General features: G+C 35.4%; 1 protein-coding gene across 1 annotated transcript in view; it reads left to right on the top strand.

The window, feature by feature from the left end:
* Nos (Nitric oxide synthase) overlaps nt 1-25,000 on the top strand; it is a 447,341-nt gene that overhangs the window by 369,680 nt on the left and 52,661 nt on the right. The gene's annotated exons all lie outside the window — the stretch shown is intronic.

The following is a 25,000-nucleotide window of genomic DNA, read 5'->3' as shown; positions in this document are numbered from 1 at the left end:
TGCAAAAGAAGGGAAGGTTCGATGGATTTATCTGCGTACCTGCAAAATAAGGGAAGGTTTGAGGGATTTATTTGCGTAACTGCAAAAGAAGGGAAGGTTCGATAGATTTATTCACGTAAATGCTAAAGAAAGGAAGGGTCGAGGTATTAATTTGCGTAACTGCAAAAGAAGGGAAGGTTCGACGGATTTATTTACGTAACTGCAAAAGAATGGAGGGTTCGGGGGATTCATTTGCGGAACTGCAAAATAAGGTAAGGTTCGAGGGATTTATTTGCGTAACTGCAAAAGAAGGGAAGGGTCGATGTATTTATTTACGTAACTACAAAAGAAGGGAGAGTTCGAGGGATCTACTTGCGTAAATGCAAAAGAAGGGAAGGTTCGAGGAATTTATTTACGTAACGGCAAAAGAAGGGAGGGGTCGAGGGATTTATTTGCCTAACTGCAAAAGAAGGGAAGGTTCGAGTGATTTATTTACGTAACTGCAAAATAAGGGAAGGTTCGATGGATTGAATTGCTTAACTGCAAAGATTTTAAGGCCAGAAAATAGTGAACAAAGACGTACAGGAATCGGTGAGTCTGAAATTCCATAGTTACATCAATACGCGATTTGAGATTACAGGATTTCTAAATCGATAATATCGCATGGTCCTTATTTGTCAACGGTATTTTTGGTGGTTGCTGAAAGAAGTTACTGTAAAATAAAAAAATAAAAAAAATTAAAATCATATGTTTTAAAAATTAGAAATACCTGTGATTTTTAATAAAAAAAAAAAAAAGTCACAAATGAAGAGAATAGAGAATTCCGTGAAACTCAGTATTAAAGCGCGAGATAGATTTAAGAAATTTGTGAATTAGTTAACAGTTAACTTGCTTAGATTCCGCTCTACTGTTCGCACAAGTAATATGAAGGTGAGATTTGTTTATAATTTAGTAAAAAAAAAAAAAAAAGGAAAACTATTAAATTTATGAGAAAAGGAACACAAGTGTTTGATAAAGATGAAGGTAACGGAAGTAATTAGAACTTGTGTTTATGGCATATTTGGATTTAAGCAAGTATGGAAATGAATAATAAATAAATAAATAAATATATTCGAAAATATGTGTAAAAAGAACATTGCCAAACGGAGTTATAGAATTCGACCAAGAAAATACGAAATTACAAAATAAAACTTAGTATGGATGAGATCACATAATAAGAGCTAAAGTTACCAAACTTGCAATAGCTGTAAGAAAAGAAATAATAAATCACTTGAAAACAAAGTCTTTTATAATATATATTTTTGTGTGATCTTGAAATTAACGCATGACATATTAATATTTAAGCTGGCATGTTTTAAACATTCTATGTTGTACAATGTTCTAACGTTATTTTAGTCATTTTCATATATATATATATATATATATATATATATATATATATATATATATATATATATATATATATATATATATATATATATATATATATATATATATATATATCAGAAATGTTCTGACAATATTGTAACCCTTTTTTTTAAGTCAGGGATGTTCTGACATTATTTTAACCCTTTTTATATATGTCAAGAAAGTTCTGACATTATTTTAACCCTTTTCTTGTATGTCAAGAAAGTTCTGACATTATTTTAACCCTTTTCTTGTATGTCAGGAAAGTTCTGACATTATTGTAACCATTTTCTTATATGTCAGGAAAGTTCTGACATTATCCTAACCCTTTTCATATAAGTCAGGAATGTTCTAACATTATTTTAACCTTTTCATATAAATCAGGAATGTTCTAACATTATTTTACCTTTTCATATAAATCAGGAATGTTCTAACATTATTTTAACCTTTTCATATAAATCAGGAATGTTCTAACATTATTTTAACCTTTTCCTATAGATCAGGAATGTTCTGACGTTATTTTAACCTTTTCATGTAAATCAGGAATGTTCTAACGTTATTCTAACCCTTTTCATATACATCAGAAGTGACTTAAGTGACTGTGTCATGTCCTTCGGTCTTACGTAGAATATTGAGGTCTTTCTTTAATTAATGATCGATTTATTGGTGTTTATTTGATGTAGTAGCCCTGTCAAAAAAGTGTTCCTGTTCAATTTTATTTTATTTTCATTATTTTTTTCTAGTATAAATTTCCCCGAAATGCTCTTGGTATATTGGTGGCTGTCATCTATTCAGCTGCGGCCGTAATTAAAATCCCCATTGAATGAAGAGAGTACAATTAAGACTAATGACAGTGCACATCCTAATGAGAGGGAAAAACGTTATTAGGGGCAGGAAATATAATTAATCTTTTAAGCAGGGTAAGGGAATATGTACCTCCCGTCTCTCTTATATTTAAGTAAAGTTTAATAAAAGTATTGTTATTTACTTTGCTTTACTTATCTCGCTGACAATCTGATCTTATCCAGACCCATTGCTGTCGGTACAAGATCATCAGATGTGTTACTTTTTCTTCTTCTTTTAAACTGAATTAGAGTGTTAACCATACTCATAGTCCTATTTTATCTTATGTTTGGTATACCCTTGGCACATATTAACCGACAAGTTAAAGACTTTCATTTTTATCCATGTAAAATACATCAGGATATTTCAACTGTCTTGGCTGACTTCTTGAAGGACTATGTTAAAATAGCTCTGAATGATATCTACTTATGATATCCTATGGGAATCTTTAGAAATAATACTAAATGTTCAAGAAATGTGGGATATGGGAAGCCTAATGGTGAATAACACCGGGAAAACTGGGGTATTTATGCAGCTGATAATACGCTCCTTGTTTTTCTTTTTGTTTTATTGTTTTTGAATGAGTTTGACACCTTGGGAGACTCATGTCCACAGTATTATCTTGAAATTGTTAACATTGTAATGCGTAGTTCTATCACTGAAAAGTATGAATGGCTGTTCAAATTCGATAACGTTTTGTTTTTAGCAGCTTTTACGCATTTATAATGGACTTCTCAGGCTTTATATCAGTTTTTTTTTTTTTTTTTTTTTTTAGATTATGGGAACAAAATTAGTTATCCTTAGTTTATCTTGAGAGAAATGAACCAAAAGCTACCTGTCTGATCAACAGCATACCACGTCTGGTTTTTACTCTTTTCTACGAGATAAACTTTGAAATGCTAATCTTAAGATTTTGTGCTCATTTGTCACTTGCTTACCTTCAATTACTCGTGATTTGTTGGACATCGTTCCCCAAAATATGCTATATTTAAGTGACGTTAATAAAACCTTACAAGAAATTTACAGTTCTCGTGTGCCTGATGAGTCTGTTTCCATGTTTGCAGTGTCATTTATCGCTCATGGAATTTCTTACTTTAGCCAAAAGGCTTTAATGTCTGTTAATTTTAGTGTATAATGTCGGACGTAAAATCAATCTCTCTCTCTCTCTCTCTCTCTCTCTCTCTCTCTCTCTCTCTCTCTCTCTCTCTCTCTCTCTCTCTCTCTCTCTCTCGTTTCTTCTTAATAGATATTCTTTAAGCTTAAACTGTATGTTTCCTATTACCTTCTGTTACTTCTTTCAAATGAATACCTCATTGGTTGGAGGCTTGAATTTCAAGTTATTGGCCACTGTGGGCTTGCTCCATATGAATAGGTTTCATCTTCTAAATAATAATAATAATAATAATATAATAATAATAATAGAAAACGCAACTCTTGAGTATTAAACTTAAATCTATCTATCTACCTATCTGTCCATCCATCTATTATTATAAATACGTATACTCTGACTTAAGCAATCTCTCTGTTTCCTACGTTGTACTTGATACCATAAAAGTGTGCATAATAAAAGGATGGGGAGCTGGGGGGGGGGCGGGGCGACCACGAGAGAGTCCTACCGCGTACTAAGAAGCAAAAGCTAATGATGACGATGACGGAAACGAACTTATCCATTCCTTCCTCCTCTTCCCTCCCCATCTCCTGCTTTTCCTTTTTTAATGAAGGTTCACATGACACCCGTTAATAGAGGCCTCCTCCTCCCGCCCCCTCCTTCTTCTTCTTCTTTCCCGAGACGTCAATTCCTTCGTAATTGACGGATGTCTGTTATGTCGTATTATAGAGGGATTCATTGAGAGTCTCTTAGATTTAGATGTTCTCAGAAGCGGGGAGTGACTGAATGCGTCGGGGCGAAAGAAGTTCTCTCGATAGATGGTTTTGAAGTGTTAGAAGTGGGAAGGATGGTTTGGAAGTATTGTAAGTGAGAAGGATGGTTTGGAAGTACTGGTAGTGGGAAGGGTAGATTAGAAGTACTGGAAGTGGGATGGTTGGTTAAGTAGTACTGGAAGTGGGAAGGATGGCATGGAAGTATTGGAAGTTGGGAGGATGGTTTGGAAGCCTTGAAAGTGGGAAGGACGGTTTGGTAGTACTGAAAGTGGGAAGGATGGTTTGGAAGTATTGGAAGTGGGAGGGGTTATTAAGTAGTATTGAAAGTGGGAAGGATGGCTTGGAAGTATTGGAAGTAAGAAGAATGGTTTGGATGTATTTAAAGAGAGAAGAATGTTTTGGAAGTATTGAAAGTGGGAAGGATGGTTTGGAAGTATTGGAATTGGGTGGGGTGGTTTAGAAGTACTGGAAGTTGGAAAGATGGTTTGGAGGTATTGGAAGTGGGAAGGATGGTTTGGAAGTATTGGAAATGGGAAGGATTGTTTAGAAGTATTGGAAGTAGGATGGGTGGTTTGGAAGCATTGGAGGTAGGAGGGGTGGTTTAGAACTATTGAAAGTAGGAAGGATAGTTTGGAAATATTGGAAGTGGGAAGGATGGTTTGGAAATATTGGAAGTTGAGAGGATGGTTAGGAAGTACTGAAAGTGGGAGGGATAGTTTAGAAGTAATGAAAGTGGGAAGGATGGTTTGGAAGCATTGTAAGTGGGAGGGATTGTTTGGAAGTGTTGAAAGTGGGAAGGATGGTTTGGAATTATTGGAAGCGGGAAGGATGTTCGGAAGTATTGTGAGTGAGATGAGCTTTATTAAAATGGAAGGATGGTTTGGAAGTATTGAAAGTAGAAAGGATGGTTTGGAAGTATTAGAAGTGGGAGGGGTGGTTTGGAAGTATTGGAAGTGAGAAGGATGGCTCGGAAGTATTGTGAGTGAGATGAGCTTTTCTGGTTGGATGATTTGGAAGTATTGAAAATTGGAATGATGATTTGGAAGTATTGAAGAAGGGAAGGATGTTTTGGAAATATTGAAAAAAGAGAAGGATGGTTTGGAAATACTGAAAATTGGAATGATGGTTTGGAAGTATTGAAAAAGGGAAGGATGATTTGGAAGTATTGAAAAAAGGGAAGGATGGTTTGGAAATATTGAAAATTGAAATGATGGTTTGAAAGTACTGAAAAAGGGAAGGATGGTTTGGAAATACTGAAAAGGGGAAGGATGGTTTGGAAGTACTGAAAATGGTAAGGATGGTTTGGAAGTATTGTGAGTGAGGGAGTTGCTTCGGAGAAGAACGCCATTGAGTAGGTGAAATGTCTCTCCAAAATAATGAAAGATTTTGAGTGAGAGTTTCTTTGAGGAACTTAAATTTCTTGCCAAAAGAAAGTCGTTCTGTGTAAACTAGTTATGTAGTTTACGCATTTTTTGCGTTGTTTTTTCACCAAATAAAAGTTCCCTTCTCTTAGTCGCGGTTATTTTATCAAATGAATTTTTTTTCCTAAAGAACGCCGAGTAACTTTTCTTTTTTGAGTCAGGAAAAATTTTTTCAGTTGAGGAAATTTTCAGCTAATGAGAAGAGTCAATAAATGAGAGTCCTTCTTAAATGAGCTATTATTCTCCGACAAAGAATATTTCTTTGAACAAGTGAGGTCTCCCAAGGTGAAAATCATCTCGCAGTGAGAGATTTATCACCAACAATAAATCATCTTTCTCTAAATTAGGTTTCTTATGAAATGGGAGCCATCTCTCAGTGAGAGATTTATCGCCAACAGTAAATAATTTTGGTCTGAATTATGTTTCTTATGAAATGAAAGTCATCTCTCCGTGAGAGATTTATCACCAACAATAAATCATCTTCCTCTGAGTTAGGTTTTTTATTACATGAAAGTCATCTCTCAGTGAAAGAACCAAGTGAAAATCATCTTTTTACTAACTTTCTTACAAAGTGACAATCATCTCTCCACGAGAGATATCTCAGCAAGCAAAAATTCTTCTTCCTTTCGCAACTGATTCTTGCCAAATAGAAGTCTCTCAGGGGGAGGCGTTCCCGGCAATATGAGACACCGGGTTGAATGACTGGGCGGATGAGGTGACAAAAGCAAATTCTAGAATTAAAAAAAGAAGAAGAGGAAAATAATATATTCCCCGGACAGGACTGTTGTAGGAGGAGAGAGAGAGAGAGACAGAGAGAGAGAGAGAGAGAGAGAGAGAGAGAGAAGGGTGGGGGGCGTTGCAGGGCGGGGTTCTAGGCGCATATCCACGACGTGTGGTGCCCGAAGGCTTCATTAATTGGAGTATCGATCCATTGGTTTCGAGATGATGACCTCTCTCTCTCTCTCTCTCTCTCTCTCTCTCTCTCTCTCTCTCTCTGCCCTGCTAATCTACATCCTGCTGCTGCTTCCTCTGCTTCTCCTGCTGCTGCTGCTGCTTCTGCTGTTGTCTTCGTCACTTTTGTCCCATTTTCGGCAACCCTAGATCTTCTTCTTCTTCTTCTTCTTCTTCTTCTTCTTCTTCTTCTTCTTCTTCTTCTTCTTCTTCTTCTCTTTTTCGTTTTGTTTGCTTCGCAGTTAGCTCCATAAGGAGCATAATTTTTTTTTGACGATTTACGAAGCCACTGCTTGTCCCAGAGTCCGCCGATATTAGTGGGTGGGCGTTATTTTTTGTTTTATAGATTCGGTAATAATACCGAACAAGTCATTTTTTCAGCGGAAACGGCTTAATATTATGATATATATATATATACATATATATATATATACAGTATATATATATATATATATATATATATATATATATATATATATATATATATATATATATATATATATATATATATATATATATATATATATATATATATATATATATATATATATATATATATATATATATATATATATTTGTGTACTTTTATGTAGGAAATTAATGTTGATGTCATTACTACTTCTGCATTAATTTATTTAGTTCTGCTTTTGCCTTATTATTTTCGTTATTAACAGGTTTAGGAATCCATGATTACAGGAAATTCATAACACGCGGGAATATCTGAAAATCTATTATGTCTCTTTAGGATATTACTCTGAAAGCATTACTTTCTTTCTTTCTTTCTCTCTTTTTTTTTCTTTCATGACTCCGGAACAAGACCGAGTCTATATAATTCCTGGAGGAGGAGTCGAAGAGGTAAAATTCTCCTAGTGATATCGGCTTGAAGTTGGTCCTCCAGAACTACTGTTTTTCGTCGATGTTTACGTTCGAATTTTGGCGTTCAATGACGTCGTCGAGTGTGGTAGTCTTCTGTTTTGTTTTCTTTGTTGCCGTTGGTGCTTTTATGAATGGACACCAACTGCTTCGCATTGGGCCGTCGAGGCTTGCATGAAGGCACGCAGTCAGAAACGTCTTCATGTTATGACGGGGCCTCAGCCGGGGAAAAAGATATAAACTCCAGCTGTGTTTGCGTTAGGTTAAGTTTCCTTGGGTAATTGGGAGCTCTTTTCTTAGGTTAGACTCCGTGAGAATTGATCGCACTCGCCACCATAGATGGAGCTGCTCTGACAATATTGAGAGAGTGTAGATAATGTTTATTTAAGAGGGTTCTTGCTAAGCTAGACGTCTTGAGAATTGATCTCTGCTTTTTCACCTTAGATAGGGTAGCTCCGTCAATATTGACTGAACTCGCTGAGGTGATGTGAATACAGTGCTTGCCGTATGTAGTTAGTTTCATGCAAGAAGACGTTATCACCCTGCATTCATTTGTAAACTTTGTTTAATAAAAAAGTTTGGTTAAGAATGGCGTTATGTAAGTGTTTGCCATTTGTAATCTCAGTTTTTTTTTTTTCAAATGCACGTTCCTTTGATATTTCTTTTCTTTGATGTTTTTGACTGTCGGTAACCTTTTCCAGATGTTTGTTTGTTGGTGACTTCCTTTTTCAGACGTCTGCTTGTTGGTGACTCTTATACAAGAGTTTGTTGGTGACTTTTCCAGGATTTGGTTTGTTGATGACTTCGTTTTTCGGGCGTCTGCTTGTTGGTGACTCTTATACAGGTGTCAGTTTGCTGATGACTTCCTTTTTCGGACGGTTGTTTGTTAGTGACTCTTTTCCAGGAGTCTGTTTGTTAATGACTTCCTTTTTCTGACCTCTGCTACCTGGTGACTTTCCAAGAGTCAGTTTGTTGATAACTTCTTTTTCTGATTGTTTTTCAGATTCCAACTTTCTTTTCTACGGCAATGTTCATCTTATTGCTCCTTTTATCTTCTAGATGTATATTTTTTCAAGCTATCCTCTTGCTTTTTATCCTCATTTCTCATTCCACTTCAGATGTGGAAAAGCAACACCATAATTTTTCTGACTTTATTAATCATATTTGTTCATATCCAGTTTATTTGGTCTCTCATTAATTTTTACGAAACGAGTTTTAATCAAACACCAGTACCAGTGATTTAGGCAAACCGTAACCTTCAACATATGATCTGTCTGTGTGTTATAGGCAACCGGTTGCCTTTAATGATTTATCCCTCTTTTAATTGGGTCGTTATTGGGGCTATATTCATTTGCAGGTCCCTTTCATCGAGCCGCAGATCAAAAATAAAAGTGTCACGCATTCCTTTAGCAACATTAGCCGCCGGAATGAAATATCATTAACACCTGTTCAATCACTCTCACCTGTTGATTGTAGATTAATTCGTATTACAGGGAAGTGAGTGGCAGTTCATGTCCATTGCGTATGTTTGCATGTTTTCCATTTCTTATGTATGAATGTCGGGCTGAAAAAATTAAATAGTTTTTGTTTATCAAGTGGTGACGGAATAATGATATTTATGGAGAAACAACTTCACAGTTACGTGTGGTTACACATATGATAGAAAATATACATAGCTGTGGATTTGTTTCTGTATTTCAAGACTCATGCTGCTATGAGTAATTTCAGATGTTATTTATATTGCATTAGGTAAACGGGTCGTGTCACTTACGGTATGTGTGGTTAAAGGAGTATATATATATATATATATATATATATATATATATATATATATATATATATATATATATATATATATATATATTATATATATATATATATATATATATATATATATATATATATATATATATATATATATATATATATGATTATTATCACTTTTGTACGTGATTCATTTATCACATATTACCACAGGTGAAAAATAAGAAACGGGGTGTAGGTCCTGACCGGTTTCGACTTTATTTCCAAGCCATTGACGAAGGACTGATACAGAGTGTGAGAAGTCACAAATATATATACTACAAGAACAGTACTGACGAACATACACAACCGTTAGAGCCTACATATCCCCACTCAGGTCGGTGTCGAGGTAGGGAGTGGCCTTTAAAACTCATTTGGCTAAAAATCACAATAGACTCTCATGGGACATTGCTGATAAACAGACCATACCCCACCTCAGATCCTCACCTGGCAGGTGTCATGGAGGCGGAGTTTGGAAACTCATTAACATTACTACCTCGTACTGTGTTTACAAATATGATAATCCTATTTTCATACATCTCTACTGCCTACCTTAAAGTTTAAACAATTTACAAATTTCTTTTGATATTAAAGGATCAAGTTTATACATCCTTTGACTGATATTCATATTATGGTTGTAACTTTCTTTATAAAGCTAGATTCAATGATGTTCCTTTCCAGTGCATTATTAGAATATACAATCTTTTTGCCCTTCCCAGTTGATAGCATGATTGTTCTCACTAACATGTACAAATATACCACTGTTCCCTTGTGCATATCTTACACATTTCTTATGCTGTTCAATTCTTTTTTCCAGTGCTTTCCCGGTTTGGCCAATATAAAAGTTGTCACAAGACTTACACGGAATTTTATATACACACCCTTTAGTATTGTCATACGAAGAAATAGTAGTGGGTTTAAATATAGTGTGTATAGAAAACCCACTAATATTTCTTCCTATGTGCATTTCTATTCTGGACAAAGCAATAAGGTTAAAAAGTCAGTGTTTTCATCTATGTTTTTAAGAGCATTACGGGTATGTAGCCCTGAATATATTGATGATGAAATAGATAAGATTAGGAATGCAGGCAAGAAATTGAAATATCCTGATAGTGTATTAAACAGTGCATTTGAAGCGGCAAAAAGACTATGTATCAAAACCAGAAAGAACCTTACAACACAAAAAATTGCTTGTTTTGCCTTATAATAATAATATGAAAGATATCCCTCATCTTCTTAAGAATTTTGGTGTTAATGTCGCATTTAAGAACAATACAACAATGAAAAAAATGTACTTATCAAGAACTCCCAGACAATACTAAAGGGTGTGTATATAAAATTCCGTGTAAGTCTTGTGACAACTTTTATATTGGCCAAACCGGGAAAGCACTGGAAAAAGAATTGAACAGCATAAGAAATGTGTAAGATATGCACAAGGGAACAGTGGTATATTTGTACATGTTAGTGAGAACAATCATGCTATCAACTGGGAAGGGGCAAAAAGATTGTATATTCTAATAATGCACTGAAAGGAACATCATTGAATCTAGCTTTATAAAAGAAAGTTACAACCATAATATGAATATCAGTCAAGGGATGTATAAACTTGATCCTTTAACCTTTAATATCAAAAGAAATTTGTAAATTGTTTAAACTTTAAGGTAGGCAGTAGAGATGTATGAAAATAGGATTATCATATTTGTAAACACAGTACGAGGGTAGTAATGTTAATGAGTTTCCAAACTCCTCCTCCATGACACCTGCCAGGTGTGGATCTGAGGTGGGGTATGGTCTGTTTATCAGCAATGTCCCCTGAGAGTCTATGGTGATTTTTAGCCAAATGAGTTTTAAAGGCCACTCCTACCTCGACACCGACCTGAGTGGGGATATGTAGGCTCTAACGGTTGTGTATGTTCGTCAGTACTGTTCTTGTAGTATATATATTTGTGACTTCTCACACTCTGTATCAGTCCTTCGTCAATGGCTTGGAAATAAAGTCGAAACCGGTCAGACCTACACCCCGTATCTTATTTTTCACCTGTGGTAATGTGTGATATATATATATATATATATATATATATATATATATATATATATATATATATATATATATATATATATATATATATAATGTTGGTGACTGTATTCTGTTCAAAATTTTTTTATTTGTTTCGCATGAAGTATGTCATGTCACTGATTGCTTTTTCTAAGTTACTGTAAGTTTTGTTTATCTCCTGAAATAAACTGTTTGCGGTGATTATAGAAGGTTTATTGTGTTTGTAATAAAACACGTCATTTATTTACTTGATAATAGAGTTCTGTTATTGGCTGCATTCTGTCTGTGACTGAACGCTTTGTGTCAAAGGAACTCCATGGCTTATGTAACCGACACCATTTTTCGTAAACAAGCAAGTTTTTTGTCTTTGAACAAACTATTTATAGCCAATTAACGCGTGATCTTGGTGTTGTTTGTCTGTTTATTGTTTGAAAAGTGAAACACCAAATTTATTTATTTAAAAGTTGACTAATTAGTGGTCACTTCTTTGCCCTTGAAAAAACTATATATAGGCAATTAACGCTTGATCTAGGTGTTAATTGTTGGTTTATTGTTTGAAAAGTGAATCACGAGATTTATTCATTTAATAGTTGACTAATTATTTGGTAGTACAAGCACACTGTGCGTACGTTCGTGTTTTCGTTTACCCTTGTGCACATTTATCTAAAGGCAGCACCCTCGAACTACATTACATTTACATACAAGCTGAACGATTTCTCTCTGCAAGTATCTTCAGAGACGAAACGGTGCGTTGGTTAATGAATATGGTAATTTGTTGCTTTGTTCTTGCACTTTTTGCGAGAATTGTTATAGCTGAGAACCGAGGACCGTGTTATTGAATATCGCATATCGCTGGAAAGAAAAATCCCAAGACATTGAATAATATTATTGCTTTGTTCTTTGTTTTAAGTGAATGTAAACTGGTGTACTAGAAAAGGTAGACTCAAAGATTATTTTTCCGTATTAAGAAAACAAATGGGAAAGATGAGACGTAGAAATTCTCATCTAGTTTACAACAGAAGCGGTTCTCGGTTACAGTACAGTAGAACGTACAATAGAAAAATACTTGAAAAATGTAGGGAAAAAAAATTAGAGAAGACTTGAAAACGTAGGAAAAGACTTGGAATATTTTTTAAAAATACACGAGAATAAGAGAAAAGGCATGAAACTGTAAAGTAACCGGAGAAAATGATTGGCGGCACTGGAAAAAAAAAAAAACTTGGGTACTTTGCTAATAATTTAATGGACTTACAATATGAGGCTGAACTGTTACAGTTATTTAGGCTAGATGACGTCCTTTCCTTAACCAATTAAACTGTAACTGATTTTTCCAAGGTCTGGAATACCATAGAAAGCCTGTTCTCAAGACCTGCTAACACGAATTCTTTGGTATTTCGTAAATTACTTCATAAAAGGATCTCTGTGAACTCGTAGATATTTTCAGTCTCTCAGACCGTAAACGTACGTAAAGGTGCTATATAGTAATTCAGTTCTAAAGTTAGAATGAAAAAAACAGAAATATAGGTTATGGTGACGGTGATGGTGACATCAACCGAGGTTTGGAAAAACAGGTGTTCTCGCTTCATTCCAAGGTCACTACATACTTACATGCCATCGTGTTTTTCCAGTTTCATGATGAAAAAGACTGTTCTGCATTTTAGAATGAGTGAAATAGCAAGTTGCCTTTCCTTCTCTCTGACGCTAATTTCGTTCGTAGTCACAGACAGCCTTTGTGAATATCTGAGAAACCTTGATCTTTTACCTTCAGTCATTGTAACATCTACGAACAGAGCCCAATACGATCTAGTTATTTATCAGTGTTTCAAAGCTGAAAAATGTAGTTCAATACATTTCTTGTACATTTTGCATGATTGTATCATCTTCTAGGGGAAAGCTACATTTCAAATGAACACTAGTTACTAAATTATTTTTTTTCCCATTTTTAGTTTTCTGAAAAGAAAACTATTGTGCCGGCTTTGTCTGTCCGTCCGCACTTTTTTCTGTCCGCACTTTTTCTGTCCGCACTTTTTTTCTGTCCGCACTTTTTTTCTGTCCGCACTTTTTCTGTCAGCCCTCAGATCTTAAAAACTACTGAGGCTAGACGATTGCAAATTGGTGTGTTGATCATCCACCCTCCAATCATCAAACATACCAAATTGCAGCCCTCTAGTAGCCTCAGTAGTTTTTATTTTATGAAAGGTTAAAGTTAGCCATAATCGGGCTTATGGCAGCAATATAGGATAGGCCACCACCGGGCCGTGGTTAAAGTTTCATGGACCGTGGCTCATACAGCATTATGCCGAGACCACCGAAAGATAGATCTATTTTGGGTGGCATTGATTATACGCTGTGCAGAAAACTCGATTGCGCCGAAGAAACTTCGGCGCATTTTTACTTGTTATAATTGTGGAAGGACTCGTGTCACATCACGGTAAGTCTGGGTTCGATACCCGGCGAGGATAGAATAATATGGGCACTTTTTATTGAACTTCCTATTGGTCTGTTAATGTAAGGATTAAATCAATTGGGAATATCTATTCGCTCAAAATATATGCCATCATATAATAATTGGAATGGGAGGGCAAAGTAATGTTAAGCCCATACAGTTGTGGATACATCCATCATATATTCATCAGATTAACAAATATTTCTCTCTCTCTCTCTCTCTCTCTCTCTCTCTCTCTCTCTCTCTCTCTCTCTCTAAAGTCTGTCATCACTCCATATTGAAGTTTACACGAATTTTCGCTCAAAAGACGCCCGTGTCAAATTGAGATTCCCGTACAACGAATCCAGTGTTTTATTGTTTCCCTTCCGTTGTCATATAGTTCTTCGTTCGACCTGGGGATGGTAGAGAGTCATCAGGATTCAGGTATGTAGATCATATTGAGATTTCGCCCCTGCCTCTATTTCGGGCGAATCGCCTACCGTTGATTGACTTGCGGTCTGGGCGTGAAGGGTTGCTAGATACCGCCATGTCGCTTATTCGCAACTTGGGTGGTACTTTGCTTGTGTTCATTAAAGATGGTTTTCACACTCGTCTTGTACATTGGGAAAAAATGAGAATGAATGACCTTGGTTCTTGAAGACTTACACAAGAGTAACTATTGGTTGGCTGGTTTAGATTAAACTGTCCCAATGCCAGCAACAGACCTTATCCGAAGGCTAAAGAGTATAAGAGGCCTGGTGTGAACCTCTGAACTCTGTCTCACCAACAGAGATGCAAACAAAATGAAAGGCATAGGCACCAGCGCTTGTTGGTTCTTGAGTACTCTGAGAGCCACTAATGACAAGATGAAATAATGTATTTACTAGATTCAGCGGTTACTTGGTACTAAGAGAAGAAAGAAGTGCATGAAGTTAATAAAAAAATTAAATAACAAAAGTAAATGACAGTTTTATTCATTGTGGACGAAACAGTGTCTATGGGCAGATGTTCATATCACCAAACTTGTGTTTTTTAATGGTGGTCATTAGGTAGGACAAAGTTGAAAATGTCGTCGAAACAGACGCTAGGCTTATAAAATTATTTTTTAAGATTTTGATTTTTATTCTTTTTATATTTGTTGTTATTTTAATTCAGGCCCGTGTTCTGGAAGTTACTCCCTCGGACAGTGTTGTTCAAGATTTGAGATACACAGCAGAATACAGTGTACAGTACGTAACTAGGTTCTTATACATGTAAAAAAAATCAGAGTTGTTGGTTTGAGAAATTGAAAAAAATTTCTGAATTTTTTAAGGAAAAAATTGTTCAGGTGTCTTTTTTCATTTCCAGTCGGTAATATTAATTCTTCTTCGTTAAGCTAATATAAATTCGATATTAATTCTAATATTGCACTGAGAAGTTTAAACGATTCTAATAGGTTTTATTAAAATTTCGAGTCGAAAAAAAATCAGAGTTATTGGTTTGAGGTCATTGAAACAACTTTCCGATTTCTTTTATGAAAAGATTGTTCAAATGTCTTTTTTTTTTATTTCAAGTCAATAATATTATTTCTCCTTTGTTAAGCTACATATGAATTTAATGTAGACTCATATTACACTGAATACTTTAAAAGATTTGTAAAAGGTTTTATTAAAATTATCAGTTGAATAAAATCACCTGTTTAAAAACTTTAATACTGTTGTTATTACAACACAAAATTACGAATAACCCCACCTCCCACTCAAGCCTCAATCTATGACAGTTTATGTGATCTCATTCAGATAAAAACTGTCTCGGGGAAAGTGGTGACGAAAATTGGCTCTCCGCATCAGTAGGAATTCGTCCAGCCAGAAAATTTTCTCTTCCCAGATACAAGGAGACATTGATCTTCTTTCCCTCGTGCTATTATTCACAGATTTATCCCTGTCTATTGTGGCGACCTGGATGTGAGAGACGTTGGTTTTACACACACACACACACACATACATACACACACACACACACACACACACACACATATATATATATATATATATATATATATATATATATATATATATATATATATATATATAACAATCATAGGTTGTGTGTTTATATTAATGAGAGTTGTATTAGAAGCTTAAGTGTAATTTATATATATATATACATATATCATATGTCTCTCTCTCTCAATATATATATATATATATATATATATATATATATATATATATATATATATATATATATATGTATGTATATATGTATACAGTTACACTTAAGCTTTTAATACAACTCTCATTAGTATGAACCCACAACCTATGATTGTTTTATTTTTAGGTCCTATAACGTACATTTTGCTCGACAGTATCATTCGCTCTGCTGTCAGTAACGTATAGAAAAAGCCAAGCCTATTACCTGCCTTCCCATCCCCCGACCTCCACACCCTCACTCCCACCCTCCCCAGCCCATCAGAGTAAGGTGAAATGAGGTCACTTAGTTTTGTGTACATAGAAGTTTCTTGGATAAAGAAGTTAAAGAAGTTACCGTGTGGGGGCGAGAAGATTGTGAAGACCCGTGATAAAATGGCTGTCCAGTTTACGTACATTTAACACAAGGATTATTAAAAGAAACACATACACACATTATCAGCAAACATCAGTAACAGATAAAACTCAGTTATATAAGTTTGTTGATAAAAAAAACACCACTTCAAAAGTAATGTCCAGAAGCAAGAAGCCCTTCTCGTTATTAAGATCAATTATTCACTGCGAATCTCAAATTCAATAAAGGAACTTTTCTGACCCTGAGGCAACTCGGGATGGAAGGTATATCCTCTTCTAATCCTGGGTAAACAACTTTGCTGATATATCCCCCCGTCTCTATCATCACGGCAGGGTATAAACACAGGCCAGGCTTAGGTCGGATGGGTATCTCTTAATATGTAAAGTTTATATGAGATTGACCTGATGCAATAAGGGGATACAAGGAGATTCGGGAAGGCTCCCTCAGATCTCTGCTATGAGATTCTCCCCTTTTTAATCAGATTTTTTCTGGCATCTCATATATAAGACGGCTTTCGAATGAGATTAATTTCACATAGCGCCTGTGAGATCGATTTTGCTGAGGTTAACTCGCCCTTTATTTGAGGAAAGTTATAGGACCTCAGTTCATTTTCTATACAAGTTTATTTTTATGTAATAATTTATCATCGTGATCTAAAATCATAGTATAATAATATTAATTTAGAATGCTATTAATTATTTATATATTTCGATCTAATAGAAGGCCTCTTATGCTGTTATATATTGTAAGGTTATAAACTCGAGAGTTAACATGCTGATCATTTTTCTCCGCTCTTCGAACTCACTGCCTTCTTATGTGTTTCCGGAATCCTTTGCTCTGGAGAGTCAGGTTCTCAGTCAGGATCGATTGACGTAATTTTTCTACTGGAATTGGTGTCACTGGCTAAGATGACTGGTCCCAAAAGTAAGATTTGCGTGTAGATTGTGGGAACACAAATTAGACCAGTTTTTAAGAAATGAAGAATTAAGAAGCATTCACTCAGTCATTGCATGAACGTTTCAAATCGCAAATCTATGATATCAGATGGAATACTGTTGGCATTTGGTGATAATTTACATCCGTCAGCCTCCCTCCTCACAAAATCGTAAAAATACTTTTTGATTTGTATGACATCCTTTTTGAGAACGCAAACAAAGATAATTATCTTTTTATCTTGGCTACCCATTTCATCTTGGCTACAATTAAATTGTGGAATACTTGGCCTAGTGTAGTTATGGATTCTTCCGATTCCAAATATTTATGGGAGGAGCAAATTCATTCCTGCTTTCTGGTGACTCCTTCTGAATTCCAGGTTATGCGGTCATATTTTCTATTCCCTCATATTTATTTATTTATCACCTCTCTCTCTCTCTCTCTCTCTCTCTCTCTCTCTCTCTCTCTCTCTCTCTCTCTCTCTCTCTCTCTCTCTCTCTCTGCAGGCTGATTTCCCATTGGAGCCCTCGTGGGTTTATAGTCAGTTGACTCTACCCTTAAGGGTTTTCAGCTGATGATTTAAAGAAACAAACAAACAATTATAAAAAGAGAAATGCATCAGTGTTATTATATTTCTTTTATAGCTTTATAGCTTTCACTTTGATTTTGAGCTCTCTTTCCTCCTGTGTGTTTCCATTTACTTTCACTGAATAAGAGATGACCCTGAGGCGAGTTATGTCTGGTTTGCTTTCGTCCTCATACCTTTCTATTTTAGTTTTCTCTCGACAATGGCCGTGATTGATTTAGGTCGTTATACCCGCGACGTCCTTAAAACAGAGTAAACCAAACATACCTTTATTCGTTTATCTTCGTATGAGTTATTTTACACTAACCCTTTTTTTGTTGGTTTGTGTATACACGTGACCCATTTTACTCTTGCTTCACAAATAAAACATTTATCGCCATCTCTTTAAATTGTTCATAAACTATGAAGCATTATTTGCCGTCGTAATAAATCAGTTTCTAAACAACTGTTGAAATACGCAATAAAAAAAAAAACTGAACCGATTCAATGACGCTTCGCAGAAAACTAATGACCTGTGAACATACCTCACTGAGAACGTGTTGAAAACGCGTCGCAATCATTGTTTCCATGTTTTGATCGCCGCTTGTAGCTTTTGTTGCCGGGGACCTGGCGCCAGTGACCTTATTTCGCAATGTTATAATATCCCAGAAGGTAAATAATGGTTTTGTTTTCAACATCTGAACCATACAACGTGATCTAGAGGTAGGCGAATGATGCATGAACTCTGCCGATTGACAAGGGACTTTGATTGAAAATAAAAAAGAAAAAGCCCATCATTTCATGACTGTGACGTCGATTGCCATAGCCAAACATATCCCTTTATATGACTTTTTATAAATCTTGCCAATTATAGCGAGCGAGTGATAGATAGGCTGGGATAAATAGGCTTTTGTGTGCCTGAGAGAGGTCTATGTGCCAGCCGGCTGTGTTTTTTTTTATTGCTCATTATGAGTCCCTTTCATTGTGGGATGGTGCGGTCGTAACTTGCAAGAGAGAGAGAGAGAGAGAGAGAGAGAGAGAGAGAGAGAGAGAGAGAGAGAGAGAGAGAGAGAGAGAGAGAGAGAGATTCTCTTGGCTTTTATATATGAGTAAATAAATTTTGTAGTTGACTTACCGTCGGAGGTTTGCCGATATGCAAATTATGATGACTGGACAAAAATATTGCATAATACGACTGTTCTAGAAGGCTATTTAAAATATGCTGGATTAGTGCAGCCACAGCATTATGTAGCTCGAAAGAACTTCAGTATCTTGGAGGTGACGAATACTCATAAGACTCCTGTATGGAGTATGGTGTATGGAACTGTCGTGACGCTGAGTTTATTTTTTTGTGCTTTGCATTTACTTCAGGTCAGTTCCCCTCAAGATGAAGCTGTCTAGTGATAAATAAGGTATTTTAATTTCTTTTTAAATAGTCTGGTTTTCTTAGCTAGGGCAGTGAACCATTACATTATGGAGTCTCAACATTAACAAGAATTTTGAACATCGTCATGTCAAAGTAGACTGCAAGGAATTGAACTCTTGTCCAGGTCATCTTATATTCTGTTTGTCGACACCTATACCCGATCCAGCTATAACCAGAGAAAGTTATAGTCCTCTATTCAATTAAGTAGAGTCTTTAAGCAAATTATGTAGTTTGTTTGATTGTTATGTAATAAAGAATGATTAAAATTTTACATGTTAGTAAATGAAGTGATGTGACTGGATTCATCAGGCATCACCACTCATGGTGTGTGAACAAATTGGTCAATTTAGCAAGATCGAATGGTTATGATTGTCCCTCTTCAGAACAAACAACCATCTGTGGAGGCTGGTAGTTGTCATGGACTATCCGGTCCCTCAACAGCTGGAACTAATACCTTCGGCGGCACAATAAATCAGGAGAGCTGAAGAAGGAATTTTCATATGCGAGCCTGATAAATCCGTTGGAGGGAAGTCCCTTAGCCTCTAAATAAATAGCCTTTCGCAGATAACCCTTATGAATTTTGCTAAAATGTGACAGGAATAACTGTCCTTTGGCAAAGGGTTTTGCCGTAGAAAAGTCATAACTCAAGATTTTCCTTTTTCTATTCAATGGACTTAGGTAAACCTCTTCCATAGGTACGCGTAACCTTTTCCCCTACACAAAGCTAGTATAAAATGCGCCGAAGTTTCTTCGGCGCAATCGAGTTTTCTGTACAGCGCATAATGCTGTATGAAGCTCTCAGCCACGGCCCATGAAACTCTCAGCAGCGGCCCATGAACTTTCACCCACAGCCCGGTGGTGGCCTATGTTGTTGGCACCTATAGCGGTGCCAGACGCACGACCATGACTAACTTTGACCTTCAATAAAATGAAAACTACTCAGGCTAGAGCGCTGCAATTTGGTATGTTTGATGACTGGAGGGTGGATGATCAGCATACCAGTTTGCAGCCCTCTAGCCTCAGTAGTTTTTAAGATCTGAGGGCGGACAGAAAAATTACTGACGGACAGACAAATATCCATCTCAATAATTTTCTTTTACAGAAAACAAAAAAAATGGAGATTGAACTCCATTCAGGAAGCCCTGAGAATAATCCCACCCTCATAAATCTCCTATAAGTGGCAAGGATTATCTCGAAAGGGGGAATTCATATATGCTGGTCGTTCGAGGAGAATAGCCCGGGTGACAAAATGGAGACAAAAACGGCTCCCTTCAACTTCCTGTTTTTTGGGGGAGAGAGGAAATCATCAACGTCTTATTGTGGCGTATAGGAATCCAATTCAAATATTTGTCTTCGGTTACAGCCATCGGACCTCGGATGGAAAATCGATAGACGTCTGCCGTAATTAAGGTAATTTTGATGAGGGAAGAGTCTATCGAACCCTTCTTTCCTCAAGTATGAGCTGTTGAAAGGTGGGGGTTCTTTTGAGGCCTGAAGGAAATAAAACTTTGGGGAATTATACCTTGGTGAGCGGGGATGCTTTCTTCTCTTTTCTGAGATGGGAGACTTTTTCCCATTCATTTCTTTTGTCTTTTTCCTTGAGGTGGGGAGGGGGAACTGGGTCCACTTTCTTATGAAACCGGATTTAAAGAAATTGAAATCATAGGCTCAAGGCTTCAAATTATAATATACACGCCGTCATCACCTTTGCTTTAACAGCAAGTTGTCTAAGAAACTATACCTTTTGAGATATTTCGTATGATCATTCAGTTTTCCTATATAAATTTATACGAAGAAACATAAAAATAGATACACACACTCATATATATATATATATATATATATATATATATATATATATATATATATATATATATATATATATATATATATATATATATATATATATATATATATATATATATATATTCGAACTAAGGAAGATGCCATTGTATCCTCCTGAACTAAGCTGTAAACCTCCTTGTAGCAACCCACCATCTCTCTCTCTCTCTCTCTCTCTCTCTCTCTCTCATATGAAACGCGATAGCCTTGACCATAAATCAATCAATCCGTCAACTGTAATCCGAGGAGGCAGGACTAAAAGTAACTCTCTCTCTCTCTCTCTCTCTCTCTCTCTCCATGTTGTTATAAATTCTACTCATCGGTTTTTTTGAAGAAAAAGAAACAGAGAAAGGTGACACACACATAATTATATATATATGTATATATATGTGTGTGTATGTATGTGTACATATACATACATATATATATGTATGTATACATACATATGCATATATATAATATATATTTGTGTATATATATATATATATATATATATATATATATATATATATATATATATATATATATATATATATATAATTTGTTTCTTATTACTAAAAATCACTGAACTAATACGCTTTTCGTCCAGGAAACGTACCGGAGTAGGAATGTATATCCGAGAGAGAGAGAGAGAGAGAGAGAGAGAGAGAGAGAGAGAGAGAGAGAGAGAGAAATGACTCTACCTTCCAAATTCCCGAGAAATATACCGGACCAAATGAAGGTATATGACGGAGATGCACCACCAAAGTCGGTTTTGGGCCAGTACCCGGTCCAACCGAACCGCTAATGGAATTGGGAACACGACGGAAATGTTCCCCGCTGTTTTGGTCAGTTGAATTTCCATGTTGCCCCGGGAACCTGAATAAGCTGGATGCGTGTTTCAAAGAGGCTGTGGGTGTTTTTTTTTTTTTTTTCTTCTCGGTTATTATGTTTTGGTTGCCTGGAGCTGCTAAGGATGGCTTTGTTGCAAGACGGAAAAAAAAGGTCTTCCCGTTACGTAATGTGAACGTCGGGGAAGGACTGAGTTTGTTTTTTGTTGCAAAAAAAAAAAAACAACGAAAACAAAAAACAAGCATCTTGGCTTTTTCCCAAGAATGTTTCGTAAGATGAGCTTCGCGATATTTTTCCGTTTATGAACAAAATGTTTATGATTCTGGGAAACAACAATTGCAAAAAAAAGCGCTGGTTTTCTTGACTCCACGCCAAGTATCTGTTTTATAAACTGAACTTGAAAGTATATCTATTACGTATGTGGGTGAAGTATGTATAACACTTCCATGAACAAGTTACCAGACTTTTATTTTTTTTTTTTGCTCTTTTCCAAGTAATTGTCATATAGGCTGAACACTTGGAATATCTTTCAATTATACAAGCAAATATGGATTTAAAGTTTATAGTGAATCGATTTGAAGTAAATATCCTAGTTTTTCATATATATATATATATATATATATATATATATATATATATATAAATGTATATATATATATATATATATATATATATATATATATATATATATATATATATATATATATATATATATATATATATATATATATCACATACACACATATATATACATACATATACATATATATATATATATATATATATATATATATATATATATATATATACATATACATATACATATACATACATACATACAGTATATATACTGTATATCTCAGAGGCAGACAAACTGACGGGCAGACAGCCAAACAGAGGATCGGCATGGAGGAATTTCAGTGGCTGACTATAAATGAAATCTTGATTTTCCATTGGTGATCGGATCACCTGATGCCCCGCGATAATCTCATTTTAGCGGTGCGTTTGAAGATTCTTTTTTTGAAGACCTTGCATTAATGATCTTCTCAGGAGGGGCCATGGAAAGTTTGGGCGCTCTCTCTCTCTCTCTCTCTCTCTCTCTCTCTCTCTCTCTCTCTCTCTCTCTCTCTCTCTCTCATTATTTTCATGCTTCTTCACTCGAGGTGGCGAATCCCACCTCTCATTTAAGGACAGTGGACTTCGAATTCTTTTGAGTCAAAATGTGGTTTTTTGTTGAGGGTTGTACTGTAAGGTCTGACTGTCTTCAGTGTTGCATGGTTTATCAGTTCTTATTTTTGATGAAGAGAATGGCTGTTGATTATTTATTATTTGATTTATGACAGTGAATAGGCATCTTAGGCATCTTAAAGTTGTTCACCCAAGTTTGATATTAAGGGATATTTTATGGTATAAACGATTTTTTCACATAACACACACACACACACACACACACACACACACACACACATATATATATATATATATATATATATATATATATATATATATATTATGTATGTGTGCATATATATATGTATGTATGTTTGCTTGTTTTTATCTATGTATAGTTATATAAATATAGATACACACGCATACACACACACACACACACACACACATATATATATATATATATATATATATATATATATATATATATATATATATATATATATATATATGTATATATATATATATATATATATAAACATATGTATACGTACATGCATATGAAACATACACACACGTACCTACGAATGCTTCTACGTATGTGAACTAAGGGATTAAAACCCTTTGAAGGACTAGATCTGTCGCTGAATTCAATTTTTTCTTTTCAAGTTCCTCCCCTTATGTACTTTCCATTCGAGAGGGTCTTTGTGAATTAAAGCGAAAAATTGCGTCACTGAGAAATATTTACTCTAGACGTCATATTTATTCTGTGAGTCTTTCTCAGGAGTAAATAGTTATTATTTAGAAGGAAAAGTCTGTGACATACGAGTCTAGGAATTAGGCCCTAAAGTAAATATTCCTGAAAGCTTAGTTTGCCTTGGAAAGGAAAGGTGAGTGGGTGTGTGTGCGTTGACATTTCAAGCAATGTGCACGCATTTGAATGGATGTGACTGAATTGTGTTTGTGTGTGTGTGTGTGTGTCTGTGTGTACTGTGTGTGTGTGTGTGTGTGTGTGTCAGAATGAAATGGAAAAACGTTTTTGAAAGCTGCTTTATTTTCCCTTTCCTCTCACTTTTCATTTCTCGCAAAACCATCTTCTCTTCACTTTTGCTTATTCTGTTTTTTTTTTATATTCTTGCAGATCCCTTGGGTAATACTATGAGGTAAACATTGAGAAACAGCCTTCGGGCTTCTTATTGACACGGGAACACCATCTGTTTGAAATCCTCACCCACAGCCTTTTGTTATTTTGTGATTTATTCAAGAGCGGAGTTTATTTAATTTTTTTTTATTTTACTAATAACTCTGAAAGCTGTTGCTATCAGATGCGTTGACACTTGGTAGTAGAAAGAGTAACTAGAATAAATGTGCGATAGACGGAAGTCTTGACTAATATTTTTTAAGGATAAAAGGTAGACTTGAATAAATTGGCGATAGACGGAAGTCGTGATTGTATATCTTTGAAGGCTAAAAGCTAGGCCTCAATAAATTGGCGATAGACGGAAATCGTGACTGAATATCTTTTAAGGCTAAAATCTAGACTTGGATAAATTGGCGATAGACGGAAGTCGTGACTGATATCTTTTAAGGCTAAAAGCTAAACTTAAGTGGGATGCTGCCTGGGAGATCTTGTCGAATGATAGCAGATTGCGGTAATGTTTTTTTCATTTTTATTTAATGATCTATTTATTTATGTTTTTAAACTCAGAGCTTCAGCTGAACCTTTGTATTAAAACATAGACCTCTGTGCAGTATAGTGCATTTTTGTTAATTTTTATGTATTTATTTTTTTTTTTAAGCAGGAATTTCTGCAGCATTTTTCACCAAAAAATAGACTTATCTGTGCAGGTATTTGTTGCAGTTTTGGAATGGTAGTAGGATGATACGGTCTTTATCCTTTTCTTTATTTCATTATTTTCCTTTGAAAGCAGAGGATATCTTTTGAAATTGACTATGCACAGAGAAAGCAGACTATCCGCAACTCTTGTGTAGGTATTCTGTCCCCAGGACCAAGGAACATGGAATAGTTCGACACTGTCGTCCTTCTTAC

This window comes from Macrobrachium rosenbergii, chromosome 6 (genome assembly GCF_040412425.1).
Source record: "Macrobrachium rosenbergii isolate ZJJX-2024 chromosome 6, ASM4041242v1, whole genome shotgun sequence".
In the NCBI taxonomy this organism is placed as follows: Eukaryota; Metazoa; Arthropoda; class Malacostraca; order Decapoda; family Palaemonidae; genus Macrobrachium; species Macrobrachium rosenbergii.
This window is presented reverse-complemented; position numbering and strand designations above follow the sequence as displayed.